The sequence below is a fragment of the Erpetoichthys calabaricus genome, chromosome 10 (genome assembly GCF_900747795.2).
Source record: "Erpetoichthys calabaricus chromosome 10, fErpCal1.3, whole genome shotgun sequence".
In the NCBI taxonomy this organism is placed as follows: domain Eukaryota; kingdom Metazoa; phylum Chordata; class Cladistia; order Polypteriformes; family Polypteridae; genus Erpetoichthys; species Erpetoichthys calabaricus.
Window position 1 is genome coordinate 129,263,925 of NC_041403.2, and position 18,335 is coordinate 129,282,259.

Below are 18,335 nucleotides of genomic sequence, written 5' to 3' on the forward strand. Positions count from 1 at the left end.
CCCTCAAACCTATTCCCGATCCCCAATACCTTTGATAATGGAACTCACCCCTGCACGAGGCTGCCTATGAAGAACGTCGAAAACAAGATGGGAGCACAATGTTGAAAAGCCAAACCCGACCGACTTGCGTGTGAGGGTAACACTAGTTAGAAAGCGGAGAAAGGCCGGTAGGGGGCGTCCCGCGGCGGGCGGGCGCTCGCAACATTACGCATGCGTTTAGCTAGGTGCTGGCGCCTTCCTCTGGCCGGGGATCGGATGTATACTGTGCCTGACAACTCTCTGGCGCTGGGGTTCAGGTGGCATGCTGTTATCACTGCGCCTCCTGCACCAGAACTACTTTTCTAGAACCCAGCGGTCTCGGGGCCGCTACACTCTGTGTGGCTGACAGCTGCGGGTGGCGTACACCCCGCCCCCTGGCGCGCGGGAGTCCCGAGGGCGGCCCCCAGAATGAGAGCTTTAACTCACTTCCCTTTGGAGCACATCTGCTCCGGTTCCGCAGCCCGTCATGAACGACGCAGCAAGCAGGCTTGGGCTGTCATTGCTGGAGATGTGTATCCCTTTTGAATGTGTTTTGAAGGGGAATAAAAATGCGTACCATTTGCTCGTTGCCTAGAAAATTACAGGCATATCTGAACTGTACCATATTTGTGTGAAACGTGGATCTAGGATGGCTTCTACTAACTTGGATTTGCTGATGAATCACGTAGCCAAATGCCAAAGTGACCTCTACTGCTATGTCTATCCTTCTGGACGTGAAAAGAATAATTAGTCCCTTATGTAGTTTTTGTTGTCAGATTTGGTACCCCATGTGCTGCACCTTCTTAAAATTATAACTTTGAATTCATGTCTTCTAGGTGAAACATAGGCATAATACAAGAAACCGGACACCAGCGTAGATAGTCCCATCAGTTTGTTCCATGCATCTGGATGAAGAATATTTTCTAATCATATCATGTTACTGATGACCTGAGCCACATGAAGCTTCTGTAAATGTTTTAAAAACATTTCATTCTGACCCTGCTTCAGTCCTACATGAAACTGTCAGTAGAACAACTCCATGTGAATCTAAAAGCAGTATAGTGCATGTACTGGGTTGATTTTTTCCTTTTCATTTTTCTTTTTGGAAATTTGCTGTATTGCAGCATCCCATTACAAGCTTGTACTATGCTTTCAAAATTGTTTAAATAATAAGCAGGATTTATAATAAAAATTTGTTGTAGAGAAGGGTTATTCAAAATAACTCTTTGGCAACATACCAGCAAAGTTCAGAAAGGGTTGTCAGCTATGTCTGTGCATGCTAATGAGAAAAAAAGAAACAGGAATTATTCATATGAATGTGAAGTTCAGTAAGAGTCCCTCACTTATACAGTATCTTACTGACAACAGACAATAACCACATACATGAGACAGTTAGAGTGACACCTTAGCTATACCAAGACCTGCATTCAATGACCTCTTTTTCCATGCACTGTTACTCTTGTGAAGCAGGTACTCTGCAGTGTTAACTTTCTGCTCTGGCAGTAGTCAGAGGCAACCCTAGACAAAAGCAAAAATTGGTTTCTTAGCAGTTTTGTTTTCTCCAGGGAGGACAGAAGTGACTTCCCCTAAAAAAGCATAGATGAAAAAAAACATACAATAAACACAAAAGTTTAATAACTTGAATTTAAACAGTAACAAAATATTAACCAAAACCATATCATTATGTTAAGAATAAGAAAATTCCAACTCTGCATGTTAGTATGAAATATTATTTATTCATATGAAAGTGCCATGTCTTCAGTTCAAGATGGGTATCTCCATCCAGTCAGAGAAAGACCACAGAGCCTCAGCCTAATCCATAATAAGATTCATTAAGCAATTAAAAGTTGGGATGGGTATAATGCACCCATCTGAATTGGTGGGAGGAACCATTGCACTACACCTCCAGACAAGTCAGAGAGCAAGACCTTCCTTCATTCATTAGCTATTCACGAGGAACCATCCTTTAATAAAGTCTTTACAATTCCTATTTCAAAGTATGCAACTTCTATAAAGATCTGCACCCAAAGTGACATTCTCTAGACTTTCATCATAGACTTTGGCGTGCACTGGAGTGGTCCTCATTTTCCCCAAGATCCAATGACTCCCTAAGACACTTCTAATTTTGCCTCTTATAAAATTCTTTTCGAAAGCATGAAGCACCAAAACTCATTTATTTAAACTGTTTAAAAAAGGTAATTATCCTTTTTGAAGTGGTCTCTGGTTGGTTTGTTATTTAACATACAATACAATACGATACAATTTATTTATGTATAGTCCAAAACCACACAAGAAGTGCCGCAATGGGCTTTAACAGGCCCTGCCTCTTCACAGCCCCCCAGTCTTGACTGTCTAAGAAGACAGGGAAAAACTTCCAAAAAAACGTGGTAGGGAAAAATGGGAGAAACCTTGGGAAAAGCAGTTCAAAGAGAGACCCCTTTCCAGGTAGGTTGAGTGTACAGTGGGTGTCAAAAAGAAGGGGGTCAATACAATACAATACAATACACAGAACAAAACAAATCCTCAATACAGTATAAAAATAAAAATTTTAGAAGTACGGAGCAGAATTTAACAGTAGATGATATCACATAAGAAGATTTGGATATATTTAGAGTCCTGGAGACCTCATCCATCAAGCTGCCTCCCCCATTTGGCCATTCCATGGCTGAAACAGCACTGGGCCAGCCATTCCGATGAAAGGACCCCTCCTTCCCATGATTCCTGCAATCCTCCATTAGGGATGACTTTACCTTAGGCAGGCAAAACAACTTGACAGGTGGGCCGTGGCACCAAGTGCCACATTTGAGTACCGAGAAGAGAAACAGAATAGGTGAGGGTTAGTATCCAATTATAACTATCATGTTACCTATGTTTTAGTGCTAATGACTAATAACAGAGATGCAGTCTGTACAGTTAACCAGCAGCTCTAGTCAGAATATGCTAAACTGAAGTAGTGAGTCTTCAGCCAGGATTTAAAAGCTGAGACCGAAGGGGCATCTCTTATAGTAGCAGGCAGACCATTCCACAGTTTAGGGGCCCTGTAACTAAAAGCTCTACCTCCCATTGTTATTTTATTAATCCTTGGAATCATAAGCAGACCGGCATCTTGAGATCTTAATGTGCGCTCTGGTTTGTAAGTCATGATAAGTTCAGACAAGTAAGCCGGACCTTGGCCATTTAATGCTTTATATGTTAAAAGGAGGATTTTGAAATCTTCCCTAAACTTAACTAGGAGCCAGTGTAAGGATTTAAGAACTGGAGTTATGTGTTCGTATTTTCTTGTTCTTGTAATAATAACATAACGTGTATAGATTTTCTATAACATTCATTTTATTATAAGATTCATTTTATCATTAATTTTCTGAACCTGCTTAAACTATTTTAAGTTTGCAGAGGACCTGAAGCATTGCTTGCAAGGTTAGTAACAAATTCAGGTCATTTTGCTAGTCAATCGCAAGTCATGCTCACTCACAGCAGATCAGTTTAAAGCTTGCTGTTAGCCTAACACACGTCTCTCTGAGATTTGAAATTTTAAGCAGTACCTAAAATAATTGCATACATAAAAGGAAGAATGAAAAAACTGCACAAAACCAATTCCTGGGCACGATTTAAACTTACGAGCTGTTAGTCAGCAGAGCTAACCTCTGTGCTACCATAACCACCCTTAAAATAAGGTCTTTAATTCATGTTTAAAGTCTTCAAAGATGAACAGTGAGTGAATGGGTCCAGCACTGTCAACATACTGTATGTAAAACCTACAAAGACACATGGGGAATACGACAACTTTGCTCAGATAAGAACAGAGACAGAATTCAGATAGTTTCCTAGAGCTATAAGGCAGCAGTGTACATACCCGTACCTTCTGAAAAAAGACTGTTAACAGTAACATTATAATCCCTGACACTTTGCATGGAGGTTGACTTGAGTGGGATTCTGCTGTTGGCTACTAGGGGTAGATGTCCTAAAGACCAATCTTCATTTGTAATCCTCAGCATCCCTGGGTGTTTCAGCCTTTTAAACACAAGACACTCTCAGCTGAGGCAGGCTCACCACAGGTTGATCAGACCTGGGTTTGAGTTTAAGAGCATATGATTTTTCCTGTAGCCCAGGTGGTGTCTTCTCTGTTTAACCACAACCAGTGACTGCACTTTTTAACAGCATCAGAAAGTGCTTTCACCGCTATCCTTTGGGCCTGCCCTCTGATTCCTGGCTCCATAATTTTACAGTGGAAGCAGCTGCAAAGTCTCTGCACCCCACCTCCATGGGGCAAATCTTTATATTCCAGCCACGATCTTCTGCTTCTAATGTAAGGTTTGAATAATGCAGCTTTCTCCTTTTGTAGGCCTCATCTACAACATCCACCCATCGGACTATAAGTTCTATGATGAAGATACTCTGAGAAGATTTGGACTGGAGGATCCAATCTCAAGTTGGTCTTAGAAATTTCTATTGGGAAAATGATTCTCTGGCTTAAGTCCACACACATTTCTTAGTCTCAGGCTGCGTTTAGGGGGTATGGTTCTTGATGACAGAGATTTGCACTTTGTCTACTCCTTAATTTCTGAATGATGCTGTTAGTTGTGGAAATGTTGTCTGGGCATTGAATGGCATGGCATTTATTATCTTCCTTCTGCCTTCAAAATTAGCTGCCATATCCCTCAACACTTGATTGTTATGCCAAGTGTATCTCCCTTGTGTTAGGATGGTCTTACACCCAACCAAGACGTACTTGAGGTTTGCAGGACATGAACGCAAGGGGCAGGCTGGATCCACCCCTAACCACTGATGTAGGTTCATAGGAAAGGGTAGAACATCGGAGGCAGCTCTGATGGTAAAACTAGCTCTGTTGGAGTCTAAGCTCCACAGATCTTTCCATGTCAGTGTCCTCTTCTCAAACCCTTCCCACCTTGTCCATTGGCCTTGCTAGGCTTGTAATATGGCTTTTGTACCCCTTTGTACCTCCTCTTGATGCCTGTCCTCTTCAACCACCAACTGCTGCCATATGGCTGGGCTCACATTTTGCCAGGTACAGTAGGTGTTGTTCCACGGCCAAATTCTCCTTTCCCTTCTTGGACATAGCCCACAAATCTATAAGTTTGAGAGTAGATTTTGCATCCAATACAGCTGTGGCTAGAGTCTGTTTCCTCCCTGTTATTAGGATTGCTGCAGAGTCTCTCACAGCAGAGTATCTGGATTCTGTAAGTTTCATTTCCACACTTGCTTTGGCACATCCAAACTCTTTCACAAGGTTAGAGATTGGTAGTGAAAGTACTCCATTTCAATAGAGCCCGGTGCTGCTGAGGCATCTTGGTAAGCTAAGCCATTGCCTTATTTAATCATGCCTCTGCATGAGTTAGGGTTAGGGTTCCCACTCTCCAACCACTTACGTGCCAACCTGGACACTGAGCTACATTGCCATAATAAATGCTATCAGAGAGATGGTACATCCCTCCATGATGCTCGCTTCCAGGACCTGCCACACAGTGATGTCATTCTTAGTTAGTTAACACAGAAATGGAAATCACTGAAGTAAGCCTTGACTATCTGTGTGGTGACTAATGGGACATGAAAGAAACTGAAAGCGGTCTATTGTACTTCATGGAGCACAGAGCCATAGGCATTAGCAAGATCCAAGAACACCACATGTAGTCTCTTTTCTTTCTTGGCCATTTGTAATTGGTGCCAGATGACATTTACATCTTCAAGATATCCTGAGAAACCACATATCCCTGCTTTATGCACTGATGTATCAACAAAGTTATTACCCAGCAAGAATACTGCAAGGTATTGGCCCACAATCCTAAAGAAAACCCTTCCTTCCATGTTCAGAAGACTGATCTGCCAGAATTTAGCAATGGTTGTGGAGTTTTTTTCTTTGGGAATCAAAATCTCTACTGCCCTTCTCTATGCCATAGTAATAATTCCTTTTCCCTATGCCACTTTCATTAGCTTCCAGTGATATTTTAGGACTCCTGTGGTATTCTTATAGAGGCTGTAAAGGACACCATTTAGCCATGGAATAGATGCTGATCTAGTCCTCTTCAATGTATTTTTCACCTCATTCCATGTAAGAGGCTTTATATCCATCTCGTACTCAAGTGAATGAATTGGTGGCATGTCTTTTTAAGTAGAAACTGGCTCCTTCCTCTGATTGTCTCAGTAGGTTTTCTTTAGATGCTCGTCCAGCTTCCTTACAGAAATTGCAAGTGATCCACTGCTTTTGTTGTCAAAGAGGCCCTTTACACACCTGTAGGGGTATTTATGGAAATTCTTTCTTCTACTGTTTCAGTCTCATGCATTCTGCCCTTCATAATGTTGTAAAGCACAGTTTTAATTCCACCTGCAATACCTCCAATTCCTTTCTTCCATTGTGGCCTTTTTAAACTGTTTTTGCAGGCTTCTTCTCTCCTTCAAACATCTTTCAATTTCCTTTTGTCTCCTAGACTTGGTCTGGTATGCTGCGTCATGCAACGGTACTGACCAGGCTCCTGTCAATCATGCAGAATCCACTGCATCCACTAAACAGTGTCATCTCCAGACAGAGGAGCAGCTTCAGCGATAGACTGCTGTCAATGTCCTGCTCCACTGACAGACTGAGGAGATCGTTCCTCCACCACACTATGCGACTTTTCAATTCCACCTGGTGGGGTAAACGTTAACATTATAAAAAGTTATTGTCTGTTTTACCTGCATTTTTTATCACTCTTTAATTTAATATTGTTTCTTTATCAGTATGCTGCTGCTGGAGTATGTGAATTTTCCATTGGGATTAAAAAAGTATCTATCTATCTATCTATCTATCTATCTATCTATCTATCTATCTATTGTGAATGGGTGCGTCCCGGACACAGACAGGCAGACACGTTTGCAGCCATCACCACACGTTTATTTACAAAGTCACTATTATTTACAAGTCCTTACATGCACCACACCAACAAATCCCACAGTCTCCCAAAGTCCTGGCTCCTTCAGCCTTCTCACTCTTCTTCACACAACACACTCGAGCCTCTCCTCGCCCCCTCTGCACCGGCTTTGTCCTCCTCCTACCTGACTCCAGCCTTGATTGCCGGGCGGCGGCTCCTTAAGTAGGCGGCTGATTGCGGGCCGCACCCAGCCACCTGCGACATAACTCCCCCGCTAGCTGAGACCTCCAGGGACCAGCGGACCGTTCCGCGAGGACGTGAACCCCTCGGCGGCAAGCCAACACTCCGTAGCCTAGGGCCCGATCCTAAAAATAAAACAGAAAAACAAGGGCGGAGGCATTGCCCTGACGCAGCCTCACGGCTCGTCCTTAGTTGGGCCAACGCTCTTGGCCCCGATCGGCACCCCGATGCTCCTTTTTTCGGCCTCCCAGCCCGAGCAGTCCGTGCTCCCCGCCACGGGACCACCAGTGGGATCACGCTCCGTTTCCACCTCTCAGCCAACGGGTATTTCCTCTGCCTCCTCAGAGGACGGCCGTTTGTAATACGTGCGCACTCAGCAGCACGTCCTCCCTTATCGGAGGAACTGGTATCCCCAAGCCGCTTCCTCCGTTTACTTTGGGACGCCGCGACGGTTCAGATCTGCCCATTGTAAGAGTGCAGACCCAGCCCCGCTGGCGTCCGGAGCTTCACGGGGTCGGTCTCCCTTACCTTCCCCGCTGTGCCTCTCTGTCCAGGAGCTCCTGCAGCGCGCCAATCCTCTCTTGCCTGCGGCTCTCGATCCGACACCACTGCCATCCCTCCTGACTCCAGCGTCTCCGCCCGGAGGGCACATCGCTCGGCCGGCCGGCAGCGATAGCACAAGGCGCAGTTGTTCTTGCAGCTCCTGTAACACCGCTGCCAAGGAGAGAGAAGCAGCCGGCGGTGGGCTTACCTTGCCAGTAGTTCCACTTACCGACTGCTCTCTATGGGCGCTTCCCTGCAGCCCACTCGGGTTTCTGTGAAGCACGGGACGGACATTCCCTGCTCTTGCCTCCAACCAATCGCTGGCGAGAGGACAGGACACGCTGTCCAATCCCGTGCCTGTTACGAGGAGGGACTTTTGGCCGGCCATCTCGCTCCCCTCTCTCACTGGAGAGCGATTCTCCGAGCAGCTCCACTGCTGCTGCGGCTTTCCCAGCTGCAGCCTCTCCTTCTCAGCAGCCCCTTTCTGGGCCACCGCGTCGGTGAGCCACCCCTGAAATACAAAGTCCAATACCGGGCCGCTAACAGTCCGCGACACTGCATTTCCCTGCGGGGTTGGGTGCACACCGCCCCTGCAGCACGTGAGTGAGTTCGCCTGCTGTGCCGGGCCTTTCACAAACATTTTTGAATATGCAGGTTCACACCTTGACCCAGGTGCAGCATCCTGCCGACTACGCCACTGTGAAAGGGTGCGTCCCGGACACAGACAGGCAGACACGTTTGCAGCCATCACCACACGTTTATTTACAAAGTCACTATTATTTACAAGTCCTTACATGCACCACACCAACAAATCCCACAGTCTCCCAAAGTCCTGGCTCCTTCAGCCTTCTCTCTCTTCTTCACACAACACACTCAGGCCTCTCCTCGCCCCCTCTGCACCGGCTTTGTCCTCTTCCTACCCGACTCCAGCCTTGATTGCCGGGCGGCGGCTCCTTAAGTAGGCGGCTGATTACGGGCCGCACCCAGCCACCTGCGACACTATCTATCTATCTATTCCTTTGTTTCCTTATCCTCACATATCTGTCTGCACCATAGTTATATATGATGTCTCCCATCTTCTCCAGTTTTTTTCTACCCCTCCTTTCAAGGCTTCAAGAATATCAATAAGGTATTTGTTGATGTCCACCCACTCTTTCCTCTGACAGGATTTAAGCCACATGATATGAGCCTTCAATCCCTCCATCTTTCTTTTTACTACTGTCTATGGTTGGTTGGGCTCTGAATTTATCCCCCTTGATTGATCTATACTTGGTTGAGCTACAGTTTAGGTTCTCATGCCTTTTGGACTGCGGTGATTATCCTGCCATTGGGGTTCACTCAACTGATTTGCACTACTTCTTAAGAAGTAATGGTCAATGCAAGGCCCTTCGTACACTCTCCTCAAGCACTTATTTCTGTCTTGGTGGATTTTGATGTCTTTCTTTGATGTTATCTTTATGCATTTATACAACCACAGGTACAGCATTGTAGCTATTACCCTGCTGGAGCTGTTGATCTGTCAGGTACTCTTTCTAATTGTCTGAATTATTGTTGTTTCCATTCCTAGGGCAGTTACCAAGTTGTCTGCCAATGTGGGGGTGACTCTAGCTGATTCAGGAGATATTCTTCATCTTGGGTTTCCTATAGTAATTGGTGGGTGGATTTATCATAATGCCATGCACCAAATTCTGCTGGCATGAGTTGCTAGAACATGCCATCTCCCATATTCTGCGTATATTACGTCCATCTATGCATTTATCAAAACCACATCATCCAATTTTAGGATAAGGTGAAATCAGGCTATCAGCATCAGGCACAATGCAGGACCAACTTTAGTAGGGTATAGTTTGGTATATAATAGTAATGAAGAATAGATTCCAAAATATGAAGATAAAGATATTGTCAATTATGGAAATATACTGGACATTGCATTCGAGATCCAAGTGCACAATTTTTATTACATATTAAAACAGTTTCAAAATGTTTAGGATATTTAATGGTCATCTATCTTGTCACCTTGCATTGTATGAAAGAATCAGGTTGACATTTCATTAAAAAATGATATGATTGCATTTCAAGTTATTTAATATAATGATATTAATAATTATTATTATTTGTAGCAGATTGGCATAGATAATGGCAGAGTCTGTCAGGATCCAAAAAAAAAAAAAACTCAACTGAACAGATAAAGCCACAATGACTTTGGTTCCTCAGAATTGTACTGTGATGCCTTAAGTCATGTATGGTGCTGACCATGTACAATATTGCATTTTTGTTGTAGTGACCTTCAGGTGACATCATTTCAATGTGGAGTAACCCAAAAGTAAAATACTGTAGATGCAGTAGCTATCAAAAAAGTACGGAGATAATGGATTTCAAAAGCCAATCCATATCATCCATAGCAGGAATCTGGAAAGAATGAACATGTTGTCAGATATGTCATGGTCAATGCATAGAAAGTGATACAATATAGACTAGGCAAAGCAGAGATGGACATAGATAAGCCAAGAAGTTAAACACTTTGGGTTTAACTTTGGTCCGGCATACCATTATACTTATTGAAGCCAATCAGATGCTTCTCATGCGGACATGTGTGACAAGGCATTAGAAGAGATCTAAAATTAGCTACTAGTATATACTGTATATAGTAAAACTATAAAAATAGTATAGTAAAACTTACAAAACACCCAGAACACCTTGATTATAACATAGAGGGATATACATTTTTGGGAAGGATAGACAGAACAGAAATGGAGGTGGGGATGCTGCTTATGTCAAACAGAAATTAAACAGAAATCCTTTTCAATTGGACGATGAGTTTCACCTTAGTGAGGACATCTGGCTTCATCTGGAAAGAATTAGGGAAAGAGGCCTTATTTTAGAAGTGTGTTATAGACCATCCAAGGCAGAAATTAATTTCAATACACATCTTTTTTGTAATATTAAAAAGGGAACTTTAAAGGGGGATATTATAGACTGCGGGACTATAACTACCTGAATATTAACTAGGATAACCAAGCAAGTAGAGGACCACAACAGCAGGAATTTTTAGAAGTAATCAGTCACTGTTTATTTAACAGAGTTTGTTAAAGCACCAAGATGGGAGGAAACCTGTCTAGATTTAGCATTTTGTAATAATCAGGACTGAATTGAGAGTAAAGACTAAAACAGTTTTTGGTAAGGCAAATTTTGAGCAGATACAGCAAAGTCCAAGGAGGGTAGACTGGAATAAGCTTTCAAGTGTTGAGACAGTCAAGGAGCAGTGCAACAGGTTTAAAATGTTTTAAATATAACTAGCCAACCCGCGGCGTAGCATACGCAGCATAATTATGTATTGATGGGTGAACACTTCCTGAAAGACACAGTTGTCCAAATGGGGTGGGTTTGAGGATACGACTGTAAGTGAATGCAAAGATGGAACTTTGAAGAGAGGGTGGGGAAGCAGGCCCGAGAGGTTTTGGGTCCTAACCGTTCAATGACGGGTCGGCACATTCGGTAACGAACCTTCCACAGGTTCACCTATGGAACCCATGTTAGGACATTTACATCCTCTAGATAGGCAATTTCAATCGTCTGACGCCCATTCCGCCCCCGCCATTCTAGTCTGCCAATTTTTTAAGTCATCTCTTAGTCATCGTTCAGTACGCACTGCCTGCTCATCTGTCCGCCCCCAACTCCTCACCTGAATTGCTTTCATTTGTGTACAGTCCGCATGCACTTGTGAGTCACGTTGACTGTTCATTTTCCACACACCGCCTCAGTCGCATGCACCTGTGAGCCACGTTCGGGCCGGGTGAGGTTTCCCGTGTTGAGTCAAATTAAGCCACAGGCTCCACACCTGGTGGTGCCCTTCCATCAATTCCTTTCAGTTTCAGCTTTGCAACCATACTCCCCCCGGAACCCAAAGACTTTGGTTACCCGGTTGGCTGCCCGGCAGGTCATGGGAATAACACCGCCGGATCGCCAGTCAGCATCGGAACTACGACAGTATGTGATCTTTGAACCTCCGACTTTCGTTCTTGATTAATGAACACATTCTTGGCAAATGCTTTCGCTCTCGCGCCATGGTCGGCTGTTTAGTGAATTGTTGGATAGATAGATAGATAGATAGATAGATAGATAGATAGATAGATAGATAGATAGATAGATAGATAGATAGATAGATAGATAGATAGATAGATAGATAGATAGATAGATAGATAGATAGATAGATAGATAGATAGATAGATAGATACTTTATTAATCCCGATGGGAAATTCAGACTCTGTGAGTTGGCAGGCGTGGCTGTCTTGAGTGCTTCTTGCTTGCCAAGGACTTATTGAATTTTATATATATTTGCAAGACAGGTACATACCTAAATTTGGAATTAGTAGGAAATTAAAAAAAAAACAAAAAAACTCTGCAGTGTGTTAATAAGGAGTTGAAAAAGAAGCTACAAAAGAAAAAAAAACAGCTGTATAAGGTGTATAAGATTAATAACTCCAATTTGAATTGTAGGGCCTATGACAACCATTAAGAATGATATTAGGTAGGCTAAAAGGCAGTTAGAGAGAAATATAGCAATTACTTCAAAAGATTACTCAAATAGATTTTTTCAGTATTTTAATAGTAAAAGAACAGTCAAGGAGGAGGTCAATTGCATCACGAATAGTAAAGAAAAATTAAAAAATACAGACAGTGAAATAGCAGATGCTCTAAACTTGCAATTTTCTAAAGTTTTTGCATGTGAGGAAGTAGATAACCTCCGAGTGGTAAAAGAGACTAGTAGTAGAAGTAGTAATAGTAGTAGTTGTAGGAGGAGTAGGTACTGAGTGATTTAGAAATCATAGATGGAGAAATGCTTCTTAGATTAAATAGGCTATGTAACCACTTGGGGGCACCACTGAGCCGCTGAGCACAGACTCAACAACACCCAAAACAATTCCAGGTTCAAATAAATGATTTATATTCAACAAAATGCCTTCCACATATACTTACCAGCAAATAAACCATTCACAATTTCTCCTTCCTCCTCCAAAAGAGTGTTGCCAACTACCTCCCAACTCTGACTCAATTAAAGTGAGGCAGCAAGTTTTCTTTTAAACTAGGCCCTGGAATGGCTTCTGGTCTCCTGTCCAGGTTGCCTGGTGCATTTATGGGTCATAAGGAAACAAGGGCTGTCCTCCCTAGTAGCACCCCCTGGCAGTGTCCAAAGACCCTGACAGGATTGTGTTTCCAGACTCCAACTGCCATGTTCCCTGCTGGTTTCTTAATCTGGTCCAGCCTTGAAGAACACTTCCACCTATCATGTGAGGCAATTAGCTGCTCCTGGTAATCCCATTCACCTAGTCCATCCATCATGGCCTCCTGGCTTGGTATGAATCCTTCATTCATGGCACCTACAGGAAATCCATCCATCCATCCATTATTCATCCCGCTATATACTAACTACAGGGTCACAGGGGTCTGCTGGAGCCAATCCAAACCAACACAGGGCACAAGGCAGGAAACAAACCCTGGGCAGGGCGCCAGCCCACCGCAGGGTGCACACATACACCAACTCACACTAGGGACAATTTAGAATCACCAATGCACCTAACCTGCATGTCTTTGGACTGTGGGAGAAAACCAGAGCACCCGAAGGAAACCCACGCAGACACAGGGAGAACATGCAAACTCCACGCAGGGAGGACCTACAGGAAATACACCTCTAAATTCAAACAAATTATCAGATAATATTTATTCTCAAGTTCTTAAGGTGACGATTGAGTATATATATATATATAAATCCATTAGATATACTGTATTTTTAGGAAGTCACTTTGCACTGGGGAAATTCCAAAGGACTGGAAAATGGCAGGGCGGCACGATGGCGCAGTGAGTAGCGCTGCTGCCTCGCAGTTGGGAGACCTGGGGACCTGGGTTCGCTTCCCGGGTCCTCTCTGCGTGGAGTTTGCATGTTCTCCCCGTGTCTGCGTGGGTTTCCTCCGGGTGCTCCGGTTTCCTCCCACAATCCAAAGACATGCAGGTTAGGTGGATTGGCAATTCTAAATTGGCCCTAGTGTGTGTTTGTGTGTGTCCTGCGGTGGGTTGGCACCCTGCCCGGGATTGGTTCCTGCCCTGTGTTGGCTGGGATTGGCTCCAGCAGACCCCCGTGACCCTGTGTTCGGATTCAGCGGGTTGGAAAATGGATGGATGGATGGAAAATGGCAGTTATCATCCCACCAGTAACGGTGCACTGCACGGTAATGTGCAGTGAATACTCTTGACTTGAGCATTCATAGTTTTCATACTCTTTCTCTGTACATTTAGCTTTCGTTTGCTCAGAGGTTGATGCGCTTGTTGCTTCCTGAGCAGCTCTTCTTTTCTCCACCCTAGCGGCCCGCTTCTTCTCTTCTTTCGTCGGCATCTTTTCACGTTAAAACTGATTTAGTCAGTGTTTGTGTTGCAATTACTTAGTACGTTTTCCTTAATTTTTCACTTAAGCTGGCACTTGAGGCAGATTGAAAAGTTAAGAATGATTTAAGATATGAAGAGGTAGGAGAAGTAACGACGAAGGTAGTAGGGATGAGAACGGCGCCTGTACACATGCACCGCATGGCCGCCCGGCTGGCCACTGCCAAGAGTTGATTCTACAATAAAATAAAATAAAAATAAAAAGAGGAATAACCTTGGATGTCAATCATCACCCCGAAAGCGGATAGTAGATGTCACGTAGTATATGTGTACCAAATTTCAGGTCAATAGGTCAAACGGTTTGCGAGCTATGAGTGATTTAAAATCCTGGACAGACAAACAGACAGCCACAGTAGTGTATCTCTCTATTATAAAAAAATATCCCGTGGGAGTGAATGACTAGGAGACGATATGTGATCGTCATGTTGAGATCACGGAAGATAGTTAAAAGACCCGTGAGGACCTTAAACATGAGACATTGTGCCAAGAGATTAACCAAGGACCGTCTCGCGATGACGTAGAACATGAGATTCTTGCAAGACACGCCCTACTTACAATCTATCAAATAAGACAACGGGGCAGCAAAACATTCAGTCTTGTGAAAGATTTGAGCACGCACAGATCCAGGGTCTCAGCGCATATAAAGCGTATAAAGACAATACATTATAAATGAAACGTCGACTAATAAGCGAAGAAGAAAGCAGTGTGGAGAAAAAAAGACTCAAAAGCATTGGAGAGAAAAACGAGCAAAAAAGAAAAAATAATCTAGGTGCAAATTCAGAAAATAAGGCAAGTAATTATCAGCCTGTAACAAGTGGAACTGAAACAAAGCACATCCAATTGGGCTCAGAATTAAAAGACAGAGTAAAAGACAAAGTAGAACTTCATGAAGACGTTCACAAATGTTGGAACTATACACATGCAGAGCAGATTATGAAAGCAGTGGAATTTGAAAGGCTCCAAAAAAAAAAAACATATGCACAATACAAATGTGGAGAAAGTTAAAGAATATGAAAGTAGGAAAATTAGAAAGTATAAAAAAAAGAAAGTAATGATCGCAGTAGAGCAAACAAACAGAAATTAATACTCAAAAAAGGAAAAATAATCACCACGGACCAGGTGTTATTGAAAAAAAGCAGGACAAAGCGAGGTCAGAAATAAAAGACAGAGTAGAAAACAAAGTAAAACGTCATAAAGAGGTTACAAAACAAAAGGGCCAAACACATGCAGAGCAGGTTAGAGATAATTCAGAATAGGTTTCTCTGTTTAGAATTTCAGCACAGACAAAGCGATCTACATCATCATCAGTTAATAATTTTTTTTGCAAAGTAACCAATAAATGCATGTGAGGTAAAACATGTTTTTGAAATTCTCTGACTTAAACTTCAAAGCCTTACAATATTTCCATACTTCTGACATATCACCTGTGTCCATATATTCAATCTCTATTTGCCTTTTAGTTATTTCTCTGAGTAATAATCTCTCTTTTTTTGCACTAATGCAATTTTTTTTTTTTTTTTGACACTGTCGTTTTTTTCTGCTTTCATATTCTGTATCTTGCTCTGCACGTGTTTCGCACCTACGTTTTTTTTGAGTCTTTTGAATTCCAGTTTTCATTATCTCTAACCTGACAAAGTCATTAAACACATGTCTCATTGACCTCATTTAAAAGATTCAGCATATTGGGACTCAAAAGATTCCAAATATTGTTTTTACATAAGTTCTGAAATAAAAGTGAAACTAATGAAATAGCAACAATTCAAAGAAAAAAAAAATCTTAAAAGTGTGTATCCGGAAAACCAAACACGGGGGTTAGCGAGCGAAGCGAGCAGGGGGCGAAGCCCTGTTGTTATATATAAAGACAGTAAGCGTAATATGCATCACAGGTAAATTAATGCATGGAATTATTAAAGGAAAGATTGAGAAACACATGGCAAGTACAGTCAACATGGTTTCAGATGAGGGAGGACATGTTTTACCAATATGCTGGAGTTCTATGAGGAAGCAACAAAAGTATATGATCAAAATGGAGCATATGATGTTGTTTATGTTGACTTTCAGAAAGCATTTGATAAGGTGCCACAGAAGAGGTTGGGCATCAAACTAAAAGAAATGGGAATTCAGAGTGTTATATGTAGATGGGTGCAAACCCAGCCACAGGGGATGCACAAACCAGTGTGATTCTTCATGCTGGTCCCAAGCCTGGATAAATGAGGACGGTTACACCAGGAAGGGCATCCGGTGTAAAACTTTGGCAAATCAATATGCGGACAACAATGCAAATTTCTATACCGGATCGGTTGAGCCCCGGTTTAACAACGACCGCCACCAGTACTGTTAGCCAACAGGGTGCTGGCGGTAATTGGCCTACTGTTGGCCGAAGAACAAGACTAAGAAAGAGAAGAAGAGGGAGGAGATGTGTCTGGAGGCAGGAGGAGAGGAGTAAGGTAAAGATAGTGAAACTGAGGGTAGGAACTTTGAATGTTGGCAGTATGACTGGTAAGGGGAGAGAATTAGCAGATATGATGGAAAGAAGGAAGGCTGATATATTGTGCGTGCAAGAGAATAAATGGAAGGCGAATAAGGTCAGGTGGTTCGGAGGTGGATTCAAATTGTTCTATTATGGTGTGGATAGGAGGAGAATCGGGGCAGGGGTAGGTGTGTGCGATATACATCGTTTACGATTATATCTTAATTGCTGTTTTTATGATTCTGCCCGTCTCTGCATGGGTTTCCTCCGGGCGCTCCGGTTTCCTCCCACAGTCCAAAGACATGCAGGTTAGGTGGACTGGCGATTCTAAATTGGCCCTAGTGTGTGCTTGGTGTGTGGATGTGTTTGTGTGTGTCCTGCGGTGGGTTGGCACCCTGCCTGGGATTGGTTCCTGCCTTGTGCCTTGTGTTGACTGGGATTGGCTCCAGCAGAACCCGTGACCCTGTGTTCGGATTCAGCGGGTTGGATAATGGATGGATGGATGGATGTTTTAACGATGTGTGAGATTAAATTATCGAGTATGTAACTCACTTTGCAAAAAAAAACAAACACAGAGTTCATTCACTAATGCAACAGTATAGACCACTGCACGTGCGCAAAGCGAGTTGCATAGGCGTGCACGTCCAGCAAGCCACAAGTTAGCGTCGCTCGCTGCCTCAAAATGAGTGAACAAACGGCGGCAGATGATAAAACAGTCTTGCCATCTACGTCGTCAGAGTTAATTGCCAGACATGGTTCATTCTCACTCGCATGGCAGTGGTTTGGTTTTGAAAAGACTGATGTTGCTCAAAAGATGGCAATCTGCAAACTATGTGGTAAATTGGTTGCCATTAAACTAAAAGACAGCTCGACAACTAACTTGTTTCACCATTTGTGAACTAACCATCGCACAGAATATGAAGAATATGAAAAGCTTAAGGAGTCAACTGCTCAGCACAAGTCTAAAGTAACCAAGGTACAAGGACAAAAACACACTCAACAAACTTTAGTGGACTCATTCTGCAAAAAAGTGCCTTACGACAAGAAAAGCAACAGATGGCATGACATAACAAATGCCATCACCTATTACATCGCAAAAGATATGGTGCCAATTCAAGTGGTTGAGAGAGATGGTTTTAAACAACTTTTGAATACTTTAGACCCAAGGTACACACTGCCTGGCCGAAAATATTTCAGTCAAACAGCTCTGCCTAAGTTGTATGATTCATGTCGCCAAACTCTGACGCATAAACTGCAAAAGGTTTCACATTTTGCCACAACAACGGATTTATGGTCAAGCCGAACATCCGAGCCATACCTCTCCCTGATGGTGCATTTCTTTGACGAAAACTGGCAACTACAAAGCTTCTGTTTGCATACATCCTACTTCCCAGAAGATCACACTGGTGACATCATTGCGCAAGGTCTGAAAGATGCGCTGGCATCATGGTCACTGCAAGAAGACCGCATGGTTTGCATGACAACAGACAGCAGGGCTAACGTTGTCAGTGCACTACGGATTAATAACTGGAAGAGGCTACCTTGTTTTGGGCATAGGCTTCATATTGTGATTGGTGAGTAATTTGGGGTTCCTCTATAAAATGCAGTTTAGGTTAAATTGATCTTATTTATTATGACATTTAAAAATACAAAAAGACCAGATAAGTAAAGCTGTAGATGACAAAAATGTAATTCAATATAATTTCAAATAATACATTACATTATACAATAAAAATATAAGAATGTTGTAATGCAATTATTATATA

General features: G+C 42.9%; 1 protein-coding gene across 2 annotated transcripts in view; it reads right to left on the reverse strand.

The window, feature by feature from the left end:
- adnpb (activity-dependent neuroprotector homeobox b) overlaps positions 1–219 on the reverse strand; it is a 119,634-nt gene extending 119,415 nt beyond the window's left edge. For both annotated transcript variants that reach the window (XM_051932984.1, XM_051932983.1), the window contains exon 1: positions 49–219. The gene's annotated coding sequence lies outside the window, so the exon portion shown is untranslated. The remainder of the gene's footprint in view (positions 1–48) is intronic.
- Between the last annotated feature and the right edge of the window lie 18,116 nt (positions 220–18,335).